Here is a 13,256-nt window from a genome sequence, read left to right as displayed (position 1 = left end):
TTTTTTTTTTCTTTTCTTTGATACTTACTGCCTAATTGGGTGCGCACAAGAATCATGATGGTGATGAGGAACACCATAGGCAGTAGCTAAAAATAATTCTAAAGATCTCAAAGTTGAAAATTCATGTGCTTACCACAAAAATTCACGAAGTATCAACTTCCTCCAACCTTTAAAACATGAATTTCGTATCTTACCTCTTTAAAATTCTTACACCTTTTACCTCAAATTTCGATTGGAATCAAACAAAATATGATATGTGCCACGAAGACCTTCCATTCACCATGCATTCTTGAAGAAATCCAATCCCGCAAAATTCATCCTAAAAATCCAAACAAGTAGAAAAGTGAAAGAAAAGAAAAAGTAATAAAAGAAACAAAAACAAGAAAACTCAAAAATCAAAAAGAAAAGTTAGAATCTCCGGGTTGCCTCCCGGGAAGCTCTTTCTTAAGGTCCTAAGCTCGACCCTTCCTCCAAATCATGGAGGGTCAAAGAACACCACCTTCTTCGAGGTAGTTGAAAGACCAAAATCTTCTTCAACATTAAGCAACTTCTCATTGTTGCATGATGAAACCTCCACAAAATTCTTCTCAAATTCATTTTTCTCTTTTCTCAACTTCTTTCTTTTTCTCAATTTTTTTGAATCACGAGCCTTTTTCTTCGGCTTTTTGTTCATAGTAGATGGAACTTCAACATCCACAATCATAGAAGCTTTCTCTTCATCTTGAGAATTAAGCTCAAATTAAACCAACTTGGAATCTCAACTTCCTCATCATCTTTTAGCTTGGGAATCACAATTTCTTCTTCACTAACCTTCATGCTATCAAAACTCGCAAAAACATCATCAAAATTCTCAAGAGCAATGTTAGTAGAAGAATCAATCACGCATACATTATCAATAGAACGAGAAAGACTAGCACATACTATATCTTGCACAAAATATAGAGACTCATGCATTGGTTTCAACTTAAAACTCTCTTCTAGCTTACCACATCTCAAAGTAATGCGGCCTCCTTTCACATCTATCAAAGCTCTCGAGGTAGCTAAGAAAGGTCTCCCTAAGATGATTGGAATATGTTCATCTTCCTCAATCTCCAAAACCACAAAATCTACGGGAAAAACAAACTCTCCAATCTTAAGAGGGACATCATCAATTCTCCCCTTAGGAAACTTAATATAGAGATCAGCCAATTGAAGGGTTATATTGGATTGTTGAAGATCACCTAGATCAAGTCTTTTGAAAACCGAGTAGGGCATGATACTCATACTAGCCCCTAGATCACATAAAGCATTCTCAAACATCATTTTCTTGATCTTGCAAGGAATTGAAAAGTTTCCCGGATCCTCCATTTTCTCCGGAAGCTCAACATGGACAAGAGCGATAAAACATTTCCCTCCTTCCACCGAATTGCCCTCATTACAATCTTCCTCTCCTCTAGTATCTCCCTAAGAAACTTGGAGTACTTAGGCATTTCGGGAATTGGCTCGGTAGAGGGTGTGGAAACATGAACTTCCTTAAGAACTTCAAGGAACTTCCCAAATTGCTCATCAATTTTGAACCTTAAGAATTTTTGGGGGTATGGTAGATCGGGGAATCTCTCTTCCTCACAAATCTTTTCAACAACACCTTCTTCTTTTTCCTCATCCTCACAATAGACTTCCTTGGACTCAACCTTCTCAACTTCGTTCTCCAAAGCACTACTCTCATCTTCTCCCTCCATTAAACAAAAAACTCCCTCACTAAGGTCACTCCCACAACTAGTGGTAATAAAATACACGGGTTTCTTCTGTTCAACACCTTGGGAAGGTAAAGAAGGACTAGCATAATCCTTGAGAGTGTTTGCTAGTTGGGTTATTTGAGTCTCAAGCTTCTTATTGTGAGTCATCATTTCATTGAACTTCTTATCACTAACCGCCATGTAGGTATTAATGATCTTGGATTGATCATCAATCAATTCTTCCAAATTAGTTCTAGGAGAAGAAGGTTGTGAATAGGAATTTTTACCTTGAGTCTTTGGAACAAATCCGGTTGGGGGACCTCTTTGAGCATTGTTTTGAAAATTGCACCTTCCTTGATTGTTCCAACTACCCCTATTTTGATTTTGACCATAACCTTGAAGGCTTCAAGGCTTTGTATGTGCCTTCTTCATGGCTTATACTTTTCAAGAAATTCAAGAAAGTTTCTGCCTACTTTGTCCTCCATCATCATCATCTAGGATGTGTGCACCGCTTGAGCTAGGACAAAGAGAGGAAGGGGGAAAGACCCAGAAATGTGCGGGCGCACCAAGGTGGTCTGCGGCCGCACACTTGGTGCGTGCCGGCGCACCAATCTGGGTGTGTCCCGTGCGCAACATTCTCTCTCCTTCGAGCACCCGCACCTACCAGGGTCTATTTTTGGGCGTCAATACCGACCTCCTCTTTGTATATATAGTTATTTCTCCCTATTTTTAGTAAGAAGTTTTAGATTGAATATCATAGTTAGTTTTTGGGGAGAATTTTAGAGAGAGAAACTCAAGAACTTTAGAGAGAGAAACTCATGATTTTTGGTGATTGCTCAAGAATTCCTCATTGTTATTGATCTTTAGATCAAAGTTTTGTAAGGATCTTCTTCTTGATTTAAATACAAGCTTGATTCAAGTTGATTTCATTTGTTTTCCATGTTATTGATGATTGATTGAAGCTTGTTTGATGATTGATTGTAGTTTAATTGGTTTTTGAAGCTTGTTGGAATTGATAATTGTTGTAGTTTTGATCTTGATTTTTATGGCTAGTGAGTAGTTTTCTAGCTAGGGAAATGGTGAAGCATGTTTGAGTGATGGATTAGAGTAATTTGGGATAATTGATGGAGTTAATGATATGATTAAATTTGGTTGATAATTCATGTGCATGTGTGTGATTAATTGATGTTTGGCCATCTTTGATTATTGCACTAGATTGCATTGTGAGCTTGTTATGATACGGACCATTGATTAGTAACTTGCAATTTCACGATTGAGGTGCTTTGTGACGTTCCCTAGGTAGTGTTTAGCGTAGTTGACGCTATTTAGACCTCTAGGTGAACTATCTTTGTATGCTATTTTGGATACATGATGATCTTCCTTCATATCACTTGACTTAGTTGGTTTGACCTCCCAATTTACCATTTTCCATTACGATTACATGTGAATCCATTGCCCTAGTGTCTATAGATTGATTCCATACAACTTCTTGCGTCATTTAGCTCTAGCTCTAGTTTCTTTCATAAACCCCCTTTACTTGACTTCGAAATAGCTTGACTTAGGCATTGTGCATTCGACCTCCATTCCTTTGGGTTCGACCTTGACTTACCACTACACTAAATAGGGGTTTGTTAAGTTACAAATTTTGTTTGATTGGGTGGGGTGGTAGCCCAACGACCTACCGTTCTCCTTCCCATCAACCCTTACGAGACCTCACTCGTCCTCATAGGTGACTTTGGGGTTGAAAGGGTTTGTTGTAGCTAAAAGCAATCGTGATTTCTACGACAATGAGTCTTAGTGTATATATTTTTATCTTGAGTCTTTCTTTTTCATTTTCAATAAACAAAGAATAAAAGGAATAAAAGAAAGAAAACTAAGAAAGCAAGAAAGACTAAACTAACTAAAGAACTAAACTAAACTACAAGATTTGGATTCAAGGGATTTGGATCAAAGGGTTTTGGATTAAAGGGATTTGGATATTAGGGATCAACCACAACAATAACATCTCAAGCAAGGCATCATCACAAACAACAAGTATCCAAACAAATCGGGCAAGCATACTAGCTACAAGTAAAGTAGCCTAGGGATCAAGAAAAAAAGGAAATCAAACAAGAGGAACAAAAATAAGCATGCAAACAACTAAGGTATGTACACAACAACAAATATTTGTCACTGAGCAAATCATTAGTTCCCTCAAGCTAGATAAAAATACATCTCAACATCCCAAGCAAAACAAAACAAGCATAAAAAAGATAAGGGATGGAGGTAAAAAGCACAAAAAACATAAGGGAACTAATGACTACTACCATCACCACCACCACTACCACTACCGCTAGGCCCGGCCCCATTGGGGTCAATGTTGCGCTCGGGGTCATCGAAGGGATGAGGGTAAGGCTCCCATCCTCCGGTATAACCCTCGGGCCACCCATAATGCCCCTTGAAAAGATCTTGTTGCCAAGGAGCAAGAGGGGTGAAGTTATCGGGCAAGGTTACTTCGTAGGGGTGGTTATCATGGACATGGGGGTAGTTAGGATCACCCCTATAGTCACTACGACCCGGAGCCTTGTAATCATAGTTACCATGCTCATCCGGGTAGTAGCGAAGCTCGGTATCGGGGTCGGAAGGACCCGACCAATAAGGATCCCCATATGAAGGTAAAGGACCTTGTTGGGGCGGGAAGTACGGATAGTTAACCGGGGGAACAATGTTCCCGCGGTCAACTTCCGCATCATAGATTTGTTGTTGTTGTGCAAACATACCTTGTTGCATTTCTTGGATACCCCTCAATTGTTCATAGATAGCCCAAAAATCTTGATCATACATGTCGTCCAAATGGATTTTAAATCCACTCATTTGCTCACTAAGAGCCCTCAAATCGGCATTTTCATCAGCATATTGCCCTTCTTTTTATTGTTCTTGAGGAACTTGTTGTTGTCGAATTTGTTGTTGTTGTTGTTGTTTTTGCTGTTGCTCTTCATCATCATCTTCATCATCTTCATCGGAGTCGAAGTTGGGATGCCGAAAAGACCTAGGGACATGCCACACATTGTTGGCGATCCGGGCCAATGAAGTCAAGCCGGGGTTAGGCAAAAAGAACCAATGCTCATTGTTCCTTAACCACTCATATCTCCCATCCATGTAGTTCTTGGAGATGAATTGAATTTGACCCAATTGCCTCAAGTCGAGGTATAGGGTGGTGTTGTCTCCAATCTCCTTGCAAAAGGGAAGATATGCTTCAAGGCGAAGGAGAGTCAAGAGCCAAGTCACCATGCCCCCGCATGGGATCTCTCCCGTGCTCCGGCCACGAAGATCAACACAATATTGGGCAAAAATGTACCCCAAGTTCAAACGGCCCACATACTCTGGGCGAGTAAACAACCATAACACTTTGACCTCAAGCTTGCTCCTCTTCCCCAACTCTTGCTTGGGGAACACCACATAGCCCAAAAGGTGGTGCACAACCCTTAGGCAAGGTTGGTACACCGACAAGATCTTGGCTTTGTTGGTGATGAATTCATTTCCACCCGAAATGTCTTCCCACCAAGAGTTATGGTCGTACTCCGGGAAGATGTAGTGTTTAACGTTCAAGATATGCCCATGGGGATCAAAGCCCGAAGCCGCGTTGAACTCTTCCAAAGAATGATCGAAGTAATGGTGGAATATTTGGAAGCGCACCCTATATTGCCCTCCTAAGGGCACAAGCTCCAAGGTAGCCAAAAAATCTAACGTTGGCTCCTTGTAGGTGCGATAGGCATTGTTGATGAAAGACCCCATTCGAAGGTTCAAGAGCAAGGGCCGCACATCATCATCTGTCCCCAATTTAACCATATCACGCTGGAGATAGTGGCGGGTTTGTTTGAGGGTTCTTTCTTCCTTCAATTGTTGGTAGAAGGTTTTTGTTTGTTTGTGAAGTTTTTCTTTTTGGGAAGAGAGGTGGGTGGTCGTGTTTGAGAGGAAGAGGGGTTTGATGTACTTGGCCTAGAGGAAGTGCTAGGCCTGGAAGAAGTACTTGGGCGAGGTTCCTCGATGATAACATCAGTCTTTCTCTTTTTCTTGACTTTCTTGAGGTATTTAGACATGGTTGAGGTTTTGAGAAAGGTCACCAACAATAATCAAAGAGCAATACCAAAGAACCAAGAACACCACACCCAAAATCACAACTTACTACCAAATTCTCTAATTCTCAATTTCACACTTCCTTCCACCAAAAGCAATTCCAATCCAATCAAAAACACCAGTTATCCAAGAAAAACTCCTTTCAAACAATCCAAGAACAACCCAAAGACCAATACCAACAATCAACACTTACTACCCAACATCCAAAAATCCAACTCACAAATTATCAACCAAAGATGATGAAAATTGCTACAAAACCAACAAACAACACAATGTTATGCAAAATCAATCAACAAACATCACAAAATCACATCCAATATAGAGATCAAGCATCAAAAATCACAAAACCCATACTACACTATTCATGCTCATACAAAATTTCACTCTTAGCAAAATTCTGATATAATTGACAAAATTAAAGAAAGGATAAGTAATTATACCATACAAGATGCAAGATTAACCAAGTTTGAGCCACCAATTTCAATCCCAAACAAAAGCCCCAATTTTCGTCCACCAATTGTAGGAGAAAGAATGAGTGAAATTTGGTTCAAAATGTAAGGAATTTTGAGTGTTGGAAGGTTTGTAAGTGAAATTTTATGAAAATGGAGTGATTTTTGTGAAGAATTGAAGGATTTTATAGGGTGAATGGTGAGTGAGGGGTGCGCGCAAGTGAGGGTTTTGAGGGAGGATATGCGTGAGGAACAATAAGGGGAATGAGGAAATGAAGGGAAGAAGGAGGAGGAAGAAAGATAAGGAGCCACGGCCATACAAGTGCGGCCGCACCTAGCAGGTGAGCGCCCGCACCTGCATCGTGTGCGCCCGCACATGCTAGGTGTGCGGCCGCACACTGATGGCTTCTCTTCTTCTCTTTTTTTTTTCTTTTCTTTGATACTTACTGCCTAATTGGGTGCGCACATGAATCATGATGGTGATGAGGAACACCATAGGCAGTAGCTAAAAATAATTCTAAAGATCTCAAAGTTGAAAATTCATGTGCTTACCACAAAAATTCACGAAGTATCAACTTCCTCCAACCTTTAAAACATGAATTTCGTATCTTACCTCTTTAAAATTCTTACACCTTTTACCTCAAATTTCGATTGGAATCAAACAAAATATGATATGTGCCACGAAGACCTTCCATTCACCATGCATTCTTGAAGAAATCCAATCCCGCAAAATTCATCCTAAAAATCCAAACAAGTAGAAAAGTGAAAGAAAAGAAAAAGTAATAAAAGAAACAAAAACAAGAAAACTCAAAAATCAAAAAGAAAAGTTAGAATCTCCGGGTTGCCTCCCAGGAAGCTCTTTCTTAAGGTCCTAAGCTCGACCCTTCCTCCAAATCATGGAGGGTCAAAGAACACCACCTTCTTCGAGGTAGTTGAAAGACCAAAATCTTCTTCAACATTAAGCAACTTCTCATTGTTGCTTGATGAAACCTCCACAAAATTCTTCTCAAATTCATTTTTCTCTTTTCTCAACTTCTTTATTTTTCTCAATTTCTTTGAATCACGAGCCTTTTTCTTCGGCTTTTTGTTCATAGTAGATGGAACTTCAACATCCACAATCATAGAAGCTTTCTCTTCATCTTGAGAATTAAGCTCAAATTAAACCAACTTGGAATCTCAACATCCTCATCATCTTTTAGCTTGGGAATCACAATTTCTTCTTCACTAACCTTCATGCTATCAAAACTCGCAAAAACATCATCAAAATTCTCAAGAGCAATGTTAGTAGAAGAATCAATCACGCATACATATCAATAGAACGAGAAAGACTAGCACATACTATATCTTGCACAAAATATAGAGACTCATGTATTGGTTTCAACTTAAAACTCTCTTCTAGCTTACCACATCTCAAAGTAATGCGGCCTCCTTTCACATCTATCAAAGCTCCCGAGGTAGCTAAGAAAGGTCTCCCTAAGATGATTGGAATATGTTCATCTTCCTCAATCTCCAAAACCACAAAATCTACGGGAAAAACAAACTCTCCAATCTTAAGAGGGACATCATCAATTCTCCCCATAGGAAACTTAATAGAGAGATCGGCCAATTGAAGGGTTATATTGGATTGTTGAAGATCACCTAGATCAAGTCTTTTGAAAACCGAGTAGGGCATGATACTCACACTAGCCCCTAGATCACATAGAGCATTCACAAACATCATTTTCTTGATCTTGCAAGGAATTGAAAAGTTTCCCGGATCCTCCATTTTCTCCGGAAGCTCAACATGGACAAGAGCAATAAAACATTTCCCTCCTTCCACCGAATTGCCCTCATTACAATCTTCCTCTCCTCTAGTATCTCCCTAAGAAACTTGGAGTACTTAGGCATTTCGGGAATTGGCTCGGTAGAGGGTGTGGAAACATGAACTTCCTTAAGAACTTCAAGGAACTTCCCAAATTGCTCATCCATTTTGAACCTTAAGAATTTTTGGGGGTATGGTAGATCGGGGAATCTCTCTTCCTCACAAATCTTTTCAACAACACCTTCTTCTTTTTCCTCATCCTCACAATAGACTTCCTTGGACTCAACCTTCTCAACTTCGTTCTCCAAAGCACTACTCTCATCTTCTCCCTCCATTAAACAAAAAACTCCCTCACTAAGGTCACTCCCACAACTAGTGGTAATAAAATACACGGGTTTCTTCTGTTCAACACCTTGGGAAGGTAAAGAAGGACTAGCATAATCCTTGAGAGTGTTTGCTAGTTGGGTTATTTGAGTCTCAAGCATCATATTGTGAGTCATCATTTCATTGAACTTCTTATCACTAACCGCCATGTAGGTGTTAATGATCTTGGATTGATCATCAATCAATTCTTCCAAATTAGTCCTAGGAGAAGAAGGTTGTGAATAGGAATTTTCACCTTGATTCTTTGGAACAAATCCGGTTGGGGGACCTCTTTGAGCATTGTTTTGAAAATTGCACCTTCCTTGATTGTTCCAACTACCCCTATTTTGATTTTGACCATAACCTTGACTATGGTTACCACCACCTTGATTATGGTTACCATTACCTTGGTTATGATTTCCATAACCTTGGTTTTGATTACCATAGCCTTGGTTTTGATTACCCTAATTTTGGCTTTGATTTTGGTCACTATAACCTTGGTTATTATGGTTACCACGAGAACCTTGATTCCCTTGGTTCCTATAACCACCACCATCATTATAGTTGTCTAAATTGCCTTGGTTTTGGTAATTCATATTCCATTGGCCTCTTTGATTATCAAATCTTTGAACATTGTTGTTTGACACAAAATTCACATGCTCACACTCATTGTTATCAAACTCATTATTGCAATTTCTAGAGTCATGATCACATGATCCACATGCATCACAAAACAAACATCCCATAGGCATATTATGTGAAGTGGAAAGAGTTTGAGAGTTAGAAGAAGTACCTGTCCCCTTAAATTGGGAGGGAAGATTTGAAGCTTGAGAAGAGGAAGAAGCACTCTCCAACTTGGCTTTGATTGCGGTCACCTCCTTTCCCAAGTTTGTCATTTGAGAGGAAAGATTGTTGATGGCATTGAGATGGTCTACCGAATACAATGAAGATTGCTTGCTGGAAGAATCTCTTTCCCTATCTTGCCAATCTCTATAGTAGGTCACCACATCCTCTATAATGTCCACAACTTCTTCTTCGGTCTAATTCATGATAGGACCACCAGCCCCTCCATCAAGGCATGACTTGCCTAGAGGACTCAAACCACCATAGAAGATTTGGATCACTTGGTATGTTAGAATTCCGTGGTGAGGACATTGTCTTTGATATTCCTTGAATCTTTCCCATGCTTCATAGAGACACTCATTTGGTTTTTGCTTGAACCCTTGAATTAAAGCCCTTGCCTTCGCCGTTTTCTTTTGAGGATAGAAACGAGACAAGAAAGCTTTAGTGACATCATCCCATGTTCTCAATGAAATGGGCATCACTTCTTTGTCTAGCCATTCCAAATATCTTCCTATGAGAGAGAAAGGGAACAACTTAAGGCGGATAAACTCTTGAGACACTCCATTAACCTTGATTGTGTTGCAATATTTTTCAAACACCTTAAGATGGTTCAATGGGCTCTCATTCTTAGCCCCACTATATTGTCTCCTCTCAATTAGGGAGATCATTGCCGGCCAAATTTCAAAGTCGTTTGCCGGTGTTGTAAGTGGAGCTATACCGCTCTCGAACCTATCTGCACCGGGCACTCCCAATTCCTTCAAGGCAACTCTCGGATTTTCTCCCATAACTTGCTCTTGTTCAATCTCTTCCTCGCTTGAAGAACTATAATCCAATGACTTGTTTTCTATTCTCCTCCTTGAAAGAGTTCTTTCAATCTCCCAATGAAAGGGAACAATTACACGATCTTGGGACCTATGCATACAAAACTCAAAGAAAATATTAGTAGCACGGCTACAAGTGTAGCCTAAAGAGTAAAATATTTTTGTATTTTGCAAATAAAGTGGAATAGACTCAACAACAATATGCACTCAAAGCACCATTCCCCGGCAACGGCGCCATTTTGACGGGACAAGGAACGGTAGGTCGTTGGGCTACCACCCCACCCAATCAAACAATATTTATAACTCAACAAACCCCTATGGAAGTGTAGTGGTAAGTCGAGGTCGAACCCAAAGGAAAGGAAGTTGAATGTATATTGCCTAATATCAAGCTACTCCGAAGTCAAATGCGGGGTTTATGGTAAGAACTAGAGTTAGAGCTAATCAATGCAATGAACTTGTATCAAAACAATATAAAAGACACTAGGGGAATGGATCCACATGTAATTGCAATGGAGAATGGTAATTTGGGAGGTAAACCAACTAAGTCAAGTGATATGAAGGAAGATCAAACATGTATCCAATAGAGCATACCAAGATATTTCTCCTAGAGGTCTAACTAGCGCCAACTACGCTAAACACTAACTAGGAAACATCACAAGATACCTCAATCGAGAAATTGCAAGTTACTAATCAATGGTCTGTATCATAGCAAGCTTACAATGCAATCTATTGCAACAATTAAAGATGGCCAAGCTTCAATCAATTACACACATGCACATGAATTATCAACCAAATTTAATCATATCATCAACTCCATTAATTATCCCCAAATTACTCTAATCCATCACTCAAACATGCTTCACTATTTCCCTAGCAAGAAAACTACTCACTAGCCATGGAAATTAAGATCAAAACTACACTAACCATCAATTTCATCATCAATATATTTGAAATCAAAGATCAAATCAACAATCAATCAAACTTCATTAAACTTCAATCAAACATCAAACAAACTTCAATAAATCAACAATAATATGAAAAACAAATGAAATCAACTAAAAAAAACTTATATTGAAATCAAAGATGAAAGATCCTTACAAACTTTGATCAAAAGATCAAATACGATGAAGAATTCTTGAACAATCAACCAAAAACCATGAGTTTCTCTCTCTTCAATCCTTGAGTTTCTCTCTCTAAAATTCTAATAAAAAACTAAGATCTAATTTGCTTAATCAATTATTAGGTAAAAATAGAAGGAACTAACTATATATACCAAGGAGAGGTCGGTATTGACGCCCAAAAGTAGACCCATGCCAGTGCGGTCGCACGTACGAGAGAGAGTGGCGCGCACGGGAAACACACCCAGAAAGGTGCGCTCGCACGCACCAGATGTGCGGCCGCACTCGACATATATGCGGCCGCACACTCCCCTAGTGCGCCCGCACCAATCTGGGTAGAGATCCTCTCTTCTCTTCGTCCTAGCTCATGTGGTGCACACATCCTAGATAATGGTGATGGAGGACAAGGTAGGCAGCAACTTCCTTGGAATTCTTGAAGAATATAAGCCATGAAAAGAGCATAACCAAGGTCTTGAAACTTGCTCTTCGGATCCCCCTTGACTTGAAACTCTTTGCACAAGCATAAGGCATGAAAAGCAATGAAAAACCATGAAGAGGAAGCTCGGGAATTCTCGGACAATCAATCACAACCTACAAACAAAGGATAAAAAGCAAATAAAAGGGAAAAATAACAAGTAAACTAGAAAATGCACAAAACAGAGAAACTAACTAAGAAAAGCATAAAATGAAGAAAATAAGAATAAAACTAAGGAAAACTAAAGAAAAGAGCTGAGTAATAAAATTAAATGAAATTCATCCAAAAAGAGATCTAATGAGTGTCATAAATGTCGCTCATCAGCACTGTGGTTGGGGGTAGAGCTAGAACTCCCCCCACCAATGTCGTAAACGACACTGTGGACTAAATAATCAACAAGACAAGCATCCTTCCCCTTATTCCTACTCAACCTCCTAAGGGAATCAGCGGCGAAGTAATGGGTCCAATCATCTAGAACGGGAGGACCCGAACGTCCCCATCTTCCCTCTGTCTCAGGGGAAGGGAAAGGAGCAGGGTTACCAGGATCATATGCCCAATCACACCTCCCCGGTCGCCTATAATCATAATCCCCTCGAGAGGTCCCACGAATGGCACTAGGTGCCACACGGGGACCCTCCCAATAAGGGTAGCAAGGTCGGGGTCCAATAGCCTTGTCAAAAGGCTCCCACTGAGAGATAGGTCCCTCTTGGACCGGAAGATAGGAGTAGTTCAAATATGGCTCAATCTCTCCCTTAGAAACATGATAATCATAAACTCTCCTAGCATGATAGTCATAACTACCCACACAACCATTCCCCATAAAAGAAGAGGAAGACAAAGCAAGAGCAAGGGCATCAACATTAGCATGCAAACTTGACAAATCATATATAGAAGAAGAAGTAGGAGAAGGAGGAGGACTAGGGTTACCTCGCTTTGAAGAAATTTCGTTGGACTTAGAAGGAGCACTCCTCTTTTGCCGAATGGAGGGTAAAGATACCCGTCGAAGGGAGCTATCGATATCCCTCTTGTAAGGCTTCCATGGGTAAGCCGACTCCAAATACCTCACCATTGAACCATTATGAGGAATAAGACACCAATCTGTAGTTCGGGACAGTACACTTTCTATACAAACTAATCTTCCTTGAGAGTCCGCTCCAAGAACTTTTGGTTGATCAACACAAAAATGCTCAAAAGGTATGAAGGGGTCTTCTCTCTTATATCTTGAATAGGCTCAAGCTTTTGGAGCATACCACCATACTTCTTCTCTAGAGATAACACAAGTATGGTTATCATTCCTCCTATTTGAATACTTCCGGAGAGGAAGATCACATCACGAATATCAATAAAACGGTCAAGCAAATGCGTAGCAAAATCAATTACTTCAACCTCTTCATCCTTTGGCTTATCCGCCAACCAAAGCCAACTCAACTCCTCTTGAGACATGGCTCCACGAGATTCCTTGGAGAAGAAAGCATAAGTGAGAATCCGGCTATAGTAGCGCATAGCCGCATGGACGATTGAAACGGACTTTGAATGTTGTGCCCGATAAGATTCC

At 40.0% G+C, this 13,256-nt stretch overlaps 1 non-coding gene across 1 annotated transcript; it reads left to right on the top strand.

Moving 5' to 3' along the window:
* The first annotated feature begins 9,581 nt into the window (after window positions 1-9,581).
* Window positions 9,582-9,687, top strand: LOC145609923 (small nucleolar RNA R71). Its single transcript, XR_014106190.1, has one exon. It is a non-coding gene; the product is annotated as a small nucleolar RNA R71 (small nucleolar RNA).
* Window positions 9,688-13,256: the final 3,569 nt, after the last annotated feature.

The sequence above is a fragment of the Chenopodium album genome, chromosome 23 (assembly GCF_948465745.1).
Source record: "Chenopodium album chromosome 23, dcCheAlbu1.1, whole genome shotgun sequence".
Lineage (NCBI taxonomy): Eukaryota > Viridiplantae > Streptophyta > Magnoliopsida > Caryophyllales > Amaranthaceae > Chenopodium > Chenopodium album.
The sequence above is the reverse complement of the archived record's forward strand: the minus strand, read 5'-3'. Positions and strand labels throughout refer to the sequence as shown.